This window comes from Macaca fascicularis, chromosome 9 (assembly GCF_037993035.2).
Source record: "Macaca fascicularis isolate 582-1 chromosome 9, T2T-MFA8v1.1".
Taxonomy (NCBI): Eukaryota; Metazoa; Chordata; class Mammalia; order Primates; family Cercopithecidae; genus Macaca; species Macaca fascicularis.
This window is the reverse complement of record NC_088383.1, coordinates 4,760,134-4,770,552: the sequence shown is the minus strand read 5'-3', so window position 1 is coordinate 4,770,552 and position 10,419 is coordinate 4,760,134. Positions and strand designations below refer to the sequence as shown.

At 45.3% G+C, this 10,419-nt stretch overlaps 1 long non-coding RNA gene across 11 annotated transcripts; it reads right to left on the bottom strand.

Annotated features, from left to right (window-relative positions):
- Positions 1 to 1,145: 1,145 nt before the first annotated feature.
- LOC107130747 (uncharacterized) lies at positions 1,146 to 10,419 on the bottom strand. Of its 11 annotated transcripts, none has more exons than XR_012417384.1 (4): positions 9,390 to 10,419; positions 8,810 to 8,897; positions 1,548 to 6,009; positions 1,146 to 1,349 (listed from the first exon to the last, which is right to left on the bottom strand). It is a non-coding gene; the product is annotated as an uncharacterized lncRNA (long non-coding RNA). The 11 variants fall into 11 exon arrangements; XR_012417383.1 differs by having other exon boundaries at positions 1,146 to 1,612; positions 3,674 to 6,009; XR_012417385.1 differs by having other exon boundaries at positions 1,146 to 1,612; positions 4,481 to 6,009.

Genomic DNA, 10,419 nt, shown 5'->3' with positions numbered 1-10,419 from the left:
TGTTCCCCTTCCCCCGTTTCCTCTCTCCTTCACTCTGAGTTACACCTGTCTTGCCACCTTCCCCTGCCCAGCCTCTCAGACTCCCTCCCTATGTCCTTCTCGGGTGTTTCCCCTGAATCCACGTCCTGGAGTCAGCTTTGTTGGGAACACAGGCTAACACAGATATGCTCCACCAAACTGAGGGAGTTAACCGAGAAAAAGGACAGCCAGAATCCAGAAAATAGAGGCAAAACACAAAAGTGAGAAAAGGGTCACTTCATGATGATGGTAAAGTAAAATTCCAGAAAGAAGTTCTTCAGGAAGCCTGGAAAGTAACCCATGCAGAATGGTGCCAGCCGAGGACGGGGTCTGCTGGGACAGCGTCCCCGTCCCTGGGAAGAGGGTGAGGCAAGGGTCTTTAACAAGTGTGAACATTTTGGGAGGAGACTCATCAACCAGAGGAGAGTTAGGGAGGAATTGGGTTAAATACTTAAAAAAACTAAGCAAAGTAGAAGCAGACATGTAATTATTAACTGCAGAGAAAAGGGTGAGCAGAACAGTAAGATCCCACCGAAGGCGTCATTACAGACGGGAACAATTCCTCCTCTCCCAATGTGGGACTTCAATAGATGATGCCTAGAACTGGAAACTCAAAAGATAGTAATGCCAGGATGGCTTTTCGAGCTGTGTTAGAAATACCAAGAGAATGGCCGGGCACGTGGCTCACGCCTGTAATCCCAACACTTTGGGAGGCTGAGGCGGGCGGATCACCTGAGGCCAGAAGTTCAAGACCAGCCTGGCCAACATGGTGAAACCTCATCTCTACTAAAAAAAAAAAAAAAAAAAAAAATACAAAAATTCGCCAAGCATGGTGGTGCGTGCCTGCAATCCCAGCTACTCAGGAGGCTAAGGTTGGATAATTGTTTGGACCTGGGAGGCGGAAGTTGCTGTGAGCTGAGATCATGCCACTGCATTCCAGCCTGGGTGACACAGCAAGACTCTGTTGAGACAGACAGACAGAGAGAGAGAGAGAGAGAGAGAGAGAGAGAGAGAGAGACCAAGAGAGCCTGTTAAGAGATTTGAAAATAGTTACCCCTAGAAGGAGGAACTATTAGAGCAAGGCTAGAAGCGAGTCTTTTTTCATAATAGACCACGTAAAACAACTGTTTTCTTTCATACTACATGCATGTAGGACTTTTATTAATACAATTAATTTTTAAAAGACCAAAGAAAATCGAGTGAGTCTACATTGTGTTAGAATGTCTTGCTTCAAATCCCATTTTCTTAACTAGATCCGGGATCACTAATTCTCTGAACTTCAATATCCTTATCTTTGAAGGGATCACAGCAGCGCCTGCTTCATGGAATTGCTGTAAGGGTTTAGGGAGAAAACATTGCTCAGCACGAGACATAGCATACATGAGAGGTCATCTAGCAATCCGAGCATGCTTTTCCGTCTCCTGCTTCTGCCGATATTTGAATTCCTATTTTGAAACAGCTCACGGAACTATCGAGCTCTCCGGTAAGGACGCCCGGTGGGAGGTGGCCACCTGGCTTTGAATACTGACCCATGATTTCTTCGGGCCTGTAACCTTGGACATTGGCGTAACTTCTCTGTAGCAGGTTAAATTATCTGTGAAGTGGAGAAAATAATGGAAGCTATAGCATAGGGCCGCTGGGAAGAAAAAAAAGTACATACTGTGTAGCACTCTACGATCAGAGCCTGCCATGCAGCACACAATTACATATGTGCCATCATTTTTATTTCTATTTTATTTTATTTTATTTTATTTTATTTATTTTATTTTTGAGATGGAGTCTTGCTCTTTCACCCAGGCTGGAGTGCAGTGGTGCAATCTCAGCTCACTGCAACCTCTGCCTCCCAGGTTCAAGCGATTCTCCTGCCTCAGCCTCCCAAGTAGCTGGGATTACAGGCGCCCGCCACCATGCCCAGCTCACAGGCATGAGCCACAGCACCCGGCCTGCCATTGTTTCTATTATTTTGCTTTAGAACTGTAGGGTATATGTCTATTATTATTATTAACGGAGACAGGGTCTCGCTCTATCACCCAGGCTGAAGTGTAGTGGTGCAATCTTGGTTCTCGCACCTCTGCCTCGCAGGTTCAAGCAATTCTTGTGCCTCAGCCTCCCAAGTAGCTGGGATTACAGGGGCCCACCACCATGCCAGGCTAATTTTTTATACTTTTAGTAGAGATGGGGTTTCACCATGTTGGCCAGACTGGTCTTAAACTCTTGACCTCAAGGGATCCACCGACCTTGGCCTCCCAAAGTGCTGCAATTACGGGCATGAGTCACCGTGCCCTGCCACCATGTCTTTAATTATTAAAAGAACTTTCTGTTAATATATTGACCAGGTCGGGCAACAAGAGCAAAACTCCATCTCAAAATAGATATATTAATCCATCATTATATATATAGTAATATATATAATTTTATATATAATCCATCATTTTATATATATAAATATACTGATTTATGTATCTTTTTATGTATATTATACATATATAAAAATATTTTAGAATACAGGTCCAGTTAGACTCATAACAGTGGTACCAATTAACTCTCCCTTCAACTTTAGAATGATTTTTCTTAGAGTATACATGCATTTAATTTATCTACCAGCCTCTCTGTCCAAAAGAAGAATGCCTGTATCGGAATTAGGCAGCCCGGGGCCAAAGCCCAGCTCTACCACTGGCCAGCGGAGTAACACTGAACAAATCGCAGAGCTTCTTTACTTCCCTGTCATTCTGTGTCCGCGTTTGCACAATGCACATAAAATAAAGTCGGCCTCATCAGGCTGAGGAAAGGATTACATCTGACATTGCATGTAAAGTGCTTCTTTTCATTCCCAGCACATGATACATTATCGATAAATGTCAAATGTTAATAGTATCATTAGCATTAGCATTATTGAAATATTTCCTGCCATTCAGGACCTTGATCAAGGGATACATTTTCTCTAAAGTTTTTCCAGAAAATTGATACTGTTACTGATTTCCGATTTTCAAAATGTGCACTTATTTGATATGTTTCATAGAGAGGGGTCCCTGATCATTTGTTGATAGCCCAGGGCAATAAATGCATTGATCATCTTAAGTATGTTAACCAGAATGTAATTTTTAATCACTTACTCTTTTTAACATTTTTAAAAAATATTTATTGATATATTATTGTTGTACATATTTATGAGGTGCATATATTTTGATACATGTATACCATGTGTAATAATCAAATCAGGATAACTAGGATATCCATCAGCTCAAACATTTATCTTTTTTCACATTATTCAAAATAGTTCAAAATATTCAAAATATTCAAAATAGTTATTTTGAAATACACAACAAATAATTCTTAATGATGAGGTTGGTGCAAAAGTAATTGCTGTTTTTGCCATTACTTTTAATGTTACTTTTAATCTGTTCAGTGTCACTTTTAATGGCACCAGCCTAATATAATTTCCCTGCCATACTATCAAATACTGGAACCTATTTCTTCTATTTCCCTGTACTTTGGTGTCCATTAACCAACATCTCTCCATCCTCCTTTCCCTGCTTCCCTTCCCAGCCTCTGCTAACCACCATTCTACCCTCTGCCTCCACGAGGTCCGCTTTCCGAGCTCCCACAGACGAGTGAGAATATGCAATATCTATCTTCCGTGTTTGGCTTAACTCACCTAACATCATGACCTCCAGTCCCATCCGTACGACTGCAAATGGCAGGATGTTGTTCTATTTTGTGGCTGAATGATACTCCATTGTAGAATGCAATATTTTTCTTGTTCTTTTTCTTTTTTTTCTTTCTTGAGACCAAGTCTCACTCTGTTGCCCAGGCTGGAGTGCAGTGGCATGATCTCGACATACTACAACCTCCACCTCCCGAGTTCAGGCAATTCCCCTGCCTCAGCCTCCCTAGTAGCTGGGATTACAGACATGCCACCACACCCGGCTAATTTTTGTATATTTAGTAGAGAGAGATGGGGTTTTGCCGTGTTGGCCAGGCTGATCTCCAACTCCTGGCCTCAAGAGATGCTCCTGCCTTGGCCTCCCAAAGTGCTGGGATTCTAGGTGTGAGCCCTTGTGCCTGGACGAGAATGTAATTTTCTTAAAGGAAAACCCCAGAGCACATGGCTCTAAACAGATTGTAGGTGCTAAGAAGGTAAGTGCTGACTTTTTCTCTAATTGACAAGCCCTTTTCCTGCGTCTATCTCGTACAATGGAAAATAGCAATGACAACTATAGTCTTTTTGAGCACTTGCTCTGTCCCAGGGGTCTCACAGTCTTGCAGTTCCTCCTAGTAGCAATATGGAAAAGTGGATGTGTGTTTCCGTTTTCTCCCGCTGCCCCAACGTTAGTAGCTTAAGCCAATAATACCTGGGTATTTTCCACACACCTGTGAATTTTCTGCTTAGACCTGTGTGTGAAGCCTGAGCTCACACTGCGGCTGCAGTCAGTGTGCTGGCTGGCAGGGACGAAGGGCTCACCTGCATGCTGAGTGCATCGGGCATAGCGGATGCTGTTCCTCTTTCTTTGCAAGATCTTTCTCTCCAAGATTCTTTACAGAATGGAGGCTCACAACTGTGTCCCAAGCAGCCAGGCTCTGGGGTCTTGTGCTCCCTCCCTTGAACAATGTTTGCATCCTGCTGGCTGAGCCGTGTTTGCATCATGTGTTCCGAAGTCCCGCTGGCCAAGCCCAGATTCAATGTGGATGAGAAACACACAGCAAATGAGAGCTGAGCAGGGCTATTCCTGGAGTGTCTTCATCTACTGGGGCTTCTATAGCAAAATACTTCAGACTATTAGGCAATTTATGAACCACAGAAATGCATTGCTCACAATCCTGGAGGCTGGACAGATCAAAGAGGCAGCAGATTTTCGAGCAGGTCAGGGCCTGTTTCTCATAGATGGTACCTTCTCTGCATCTTCTCATGGTGGGAGAGGCAAACACCCTCCCTCAAGCCCTTTTATCAGGGTACTAACCCCATTCATGGGTACCTCACCTTCATGACTTCATCACTTCCCAAAAATCCCACTCTTAATCTTCATGGGAGTTAGCTTTCAAAATATGAATTTTGGAGAGAAACATACCTCCAGATCATAACACGCAGTCATCTAACAAAGTGCAACCTTAAGTTTACAAATAAGGAAACTGTGGCTCATAGATATTAAGAACCTTGCCTGGCTGGGCACGGTGGCTCACATCTGTAATCCTGGCAATCTGGGAGGTCAAGGTAGAAAGATTGCTTGAACCCTGAAGTTCAAGACCAGCAGGGGCAACGTAGTGAGTCCCTGTTTCTATGATAAAGTAAAAATTAGGCTGGGCATGGTGGCACATCCCTGAAACCTCAGCACTTTGGGAGACCAAGGCAGGTGGATCAGGTGCTTGAAACAACCCCTTCTTCGGCAGCTCAGGCTGCTGAAACAGAACACCGCAGCCTGGGCGCTTCAACCAAAAGAAAAATGCATTTCCTCTCAGTTCTGGAGATGGAAAGTCCAAGATTGAGGTGCCAGCAGTGTTGATGTCTGACAAGGCCTCTCCCCTTGGATTCAAAGGGCCACCTTCTCAGTGTCCTCACATGGCCTTCCCTTTGTGTGCGTGGGAGAGAAAGAGATCGCTGGTCTTCTTCCTCTTCTTGTGAGGACACCAGTCTTGTTGGATTAGGGACCCGACCTTATGACATCATTTAACCTGAATGACCTCCTTAAATGCCCTGTCTCCAAATACAGTCACATTTAGGGTTAGGACTTCAATATATGGATTTGAGGGGACATGATTCAGTCCGTATTGTCTAGGAATGTATTGTCTAGAGGAATACAGGCCGTATTGTCTAGAGGAAGCTTGGCAAAGAGCTGGGCTGGTATCACTTGAGCTGTGTGAGGTCCAGGCCCTTGGAGGCCACTACTCACGTCCAAGCCTGAGTCTTGCAGGAGACCCTCAGAGGCTGACTTCCAGCTGCGGCACCCCTAAAATGTGTTCCCATGCACTCCAAGCCTTTGTTTTGCATTCAAACAACTAAAAACAGCAAAAGAAAAAAAACCAAAAAAACACACAACAAATAGGGACTAAAATCTTTAAGACTTCACACACACACAATTTCAAAAGGCTGTTTGTTAGTCAAGAGCTACTAGAAATGACTTTTCTGTTATTGTTATTTATTTTAAAATTACTATACATCAGGGATCTCCTACATAGCTCGCATATACATTCAACTGACATGGTTCTTCCCCTCAGCTCTGCACTAAAATCCAAGCTCACAAGAGCGGAGATTTTGTTTGTTTACTCATGTTGCAATCCCAGTGCAGAGAACATATTGCTCTGCACACAGTAGGCGCTCACTAACTGCTGTTTGGCTGGAGAATGGATGAGTGCAGTGCAGAAACGTGCACGTGCCTAAGTACTTTCTGATTCTGTGTCTCTTAAGGAGATAGTATTTTGCTCTTGTATTGAAAATGACTTTGCATGTTTAATTAAAATGATATGTTCAGGCAGACGCACGTTCATGTTGCTTGGCAGTGAAACACCCGTGCCTAAATGTGTTCTTAGACATTTGTTGAATAAAATGATGGGTGAAAGAGTCAATGAGATTGGAATAGACTAAGATGAGTGGGAAGACTTTCACTAAGTGACATTTTTGAAGCAGCATTTTAAGACTGACCGGGTCACTGTGTGCAGAAGTCTTGAGAGACGGAGAGGGGAGAGCATGACTGGAGGGAGGAAAGGTTGGAGGCAGAGCCCAGACCTGCCTGAGGCAGGGAGGGCAGAAGCGGGGCAGCGCCTGGGAACACCCAACAGAGGGGACATATCGGGGTATCACTGAGAGGGCGAAGGGGAAAGTCGTCTTGGTTTTTGAGAAGAAGAAAGTATTTAGGTCGAGAGGAAGAAAGCAAACTTTTTTTTTTAGACGAGGTCTCGCTCTGTCGCCCAGGCTGGAGTACAGTGGTGCCATCAAAGCTCACTGCAGCCTCGACCTCCTGGGGGCAAGAGATCCTCCCACCTCAACCTCCCTGGTAACTGGGGCCACAGGTGAGCACCACCGTACCTAGCTAACTTTTTAAAAAATTTAATTTTGTGGAGATGGGGTCTTGTTATGTGGCCCATAGGCTGGTTGCAAACTCCTGGCCTCAAGTGATCCTCCCACCTAGACCTCCCCAAGTGCTAGGATTACAGGCATGAGCTACCTCACCAGGCTGGGAACAAGCTCTTGAACCTCAAGTGTGAAGCTCGAGGGAAAGCGAATACCATCAACCCGTTAACCAAAGGGTGAGGCCTTGTTTGGGCAGTTACGGCTCACCTGCCTACCTCCATCCTCTCATACGGGGAAGCTCTGCTGGCCTCATGATGGTGTTTGTCAGATCACACTGAGATTTTTCTATGCTGAGCAAGGCTGTGAAGGTCTACGGTTAAGGCATGGATTGCAAACCCAAGTGCTATGGACTGAATGTCTGTCCCCAACCCCCCTGGGCCAAAGGCCTATGCCGAAGCCCTACCTCCTGAGGTGATGTATTAGGAGGTTCCGCCTTTGGGAGGGGGAAGGTTTAGATGAGGTCAGGAGAATGACGGCCTTGAGATGGGATTCTAAAGGAACCACAGGAGGCTTGCTTCTTTCTGTGCCACGTGAGAAGACAGTGGGAAAGCAGTCATCCCCAAGCCAGGAACAGAATCCTCACGCAAAACCCACCACACTGGTACCCTGTTCTCAGATTTCCAGTTCCAGAAGTGGGAGGAATAACTGTCTGCTGTTTAAGCCACCTGCCTCAGGTATTTTGTTATAAGATCCCAAACCGATTAAGACATCAAGACCCAGGAGACTGGGTTCTGAGTTGATAGTCTCCGGCTGTGTGAGTCTGGTCAAATCATCCTAGTTCACCAGCTCATATTTCTTTTCTCCTCTGTTAAAGAATAGACTCTCTGTATCAGAAGGTTGCTACGAGAACTCAAGGCAGAGGATGGAACTTGTGTAGCACACTGCTCAGCACGTCATAATTGGCAGCCGTAGTTATCAGCCTCTCAGACTTTAAATTTAGGTGGCTCTGGAGAAAAAGAAGCCTCAACATCGTTTTCTTTTTCAGATGATCTAGGAGTCAGATCACCTGAGTCCTAGAGCCCAACCACCCTTGGAGGCCACGTGGTACAGAACAGCAGCCAGGCACCAAGGTACCTGACACCAAGACAATACTCCTGATCGCTATCATGAACCAATCTATGCCTTATGGACGAGCTTCCATGAGCCTAAGGAGGAACCACAGATGTGAGCTGGCTCGTATACCTTGTCCATTCCCTGCCTGAGGGACCTCCTCTGAGTGCCCAGGTGAGGAACTTCCTTCACGTTCCCTTCCCTTTTCAACATCTATAGGCATTTATGCGCCAGGCATCTGAAATCCCAATGCTTTGGGTGGCTGAGGCAGGAGGATCACTTGGAGCTAGGAGTCTGAGACCAGCCTGGGCAACATAGTGAGACCTTGTCTCTACTAAAAATAAAAATGAAAAAAATTTAGCTGGGAGTGGTGGTGTGCTCCTTTAGTCCCAGCTACTCAGGAGGCTGAGACAAGAAACTCACTTGAGCCTGGGAGGTCGATGCTGCAGTGAGCCATGATTCCACCACTGCACTCCAACCTAGGTGACAGAGTGAGACCCTATCTATCTCAAAACAAAGCTAAAAAGCCTTTACACATCTCTCAGTTTTCAAATGAACGCTTATATAAAAGCCTGCTGTGTAAAGCAGATTTAAGTAGATCTGCCCAATTTATGCACAGATCAGTGAGGGACAGAGCGGGGAACAGGGTGGCCGGGAGGAAGACACGGATACACGCACCTTCAGTCCTAGCCGCTGTCCTGGCTGGTGAAGGATAAGGCGAGGTTGAGACTCTCAGACTCCAAATTCGGAACAATACCATTGGTCTCTGATTTGTTAGGGTGAAAAGAGAGAAATACAACGTGACCAATCTATTCTGGGCCCACAATGTATCAGCAATTATCCTCCTACCACCACCCTGCAACACAGTATTCAGACTAAATTTCCCTGGGAGAATAGACCGCAAGCATGGAAAGCACCTTTTACAAAATTAGAGACCTGTGGATTTCCAGAAGCTAAAAATGACAACGGGCTTTTATCAGGGGTCCACAACCACTCCTTAAAAGTCTTATGAGTTTGCAGCCCACGTTGGCATTCTGCAAAGAGACCTCTGTCCCCAGGGCATATTCCTTTCCCAGAAGTGGAGTGGACGGTGCTAGGACCCAACGGCACACATTTGCAAAGTGTTTGGCCAATGTTCTGGAACGCAGCCTGTGGCTGTTCAATAAAACTTTCCTCAGAGCAAACAAGCAGGTTCTAGAGGTAATCACACATAGCCTCTTATTCCCATTAGCAACCCCAAACAAGCAAGTGGCCTTACCTAAATAGTAGAGAAGCCTAGGTTATTTTTAAATGTGCTCACTTGAATGTGTTTCACAATTTGTGATTTCCTAACAACAAAAAGCATGGTACAACTGCTGAAATGACAGGAGAACTGTGAAGCAGACAGAGCAAGTAGAGAAAGAGGCAACCTAGGGCAAGGCTCACATTACAGATGAAGGCAAAGAAGGAAGCCCTATGTAGAGGAGGCTCTTTCTGTCTTTGGAAAGTCCGATGAAAATCGGGTCTAGAAAACTAGCGATGACTTTGGAGATGAGCGGAGGAATGCATTAGGCGGCTTTTCTCTCAACGTCTTTGGCTTCCTGTATATTTAAAAATAAATGTCTGCCGAGCTAGCTTTGAGGAGTGCATCTGCAAAAGCAGCCCGACTGCAAAGCCCAGGAGGTTGCAGCAAGTCAGGGAGGTGGAGGCCTCTTGGTTTTCCATCATATTTCTCTGAAGGCTTCAGGTGCTCCAGGAGGTCACCGCCTGCTGAGTCGGTTCAAGTCAACATGACCCAGCTGGAAACCCCACAGCCCGGGCAGTTGAGCCACCGCAGTGTGGTGGGAACACTGCACGCCTCTGAGCTCCACCACCCAGCCTTCTCAAGCCGCGCTGCCACCCTCCTGCAGACCTGGGTGAAGAGGGGCACGAGGCTATCCTACAGAGACGCTGGGGGTGACAGCTGCAGAATCTCCAAACCTTGCTTGGCTGAAAACAAAAAGGAAAGCAAACGTTAAGTCCACATTTTAATAAAACAGAAATTTCAATCTTCTGGACACCTGATTATACAAGTCGAGCTATTTCTTCTGAATCGCATCTGAAATCAGCAATTCTCACATATTTCAAGAGAAAATTGGACCGGGCTTTAAATGTATGATATTATTTCATAATAAAATTTACTTTTTAATATACCTAGTAACTGACAACCTAATGTTACAGTCCACCATGCTTTAAAGAGACTCTCGTAATGACCTGAAGGAAAATTCCCCTGGGAGATTGTCATTTCTTGGACAACTCCTTTCATCTGT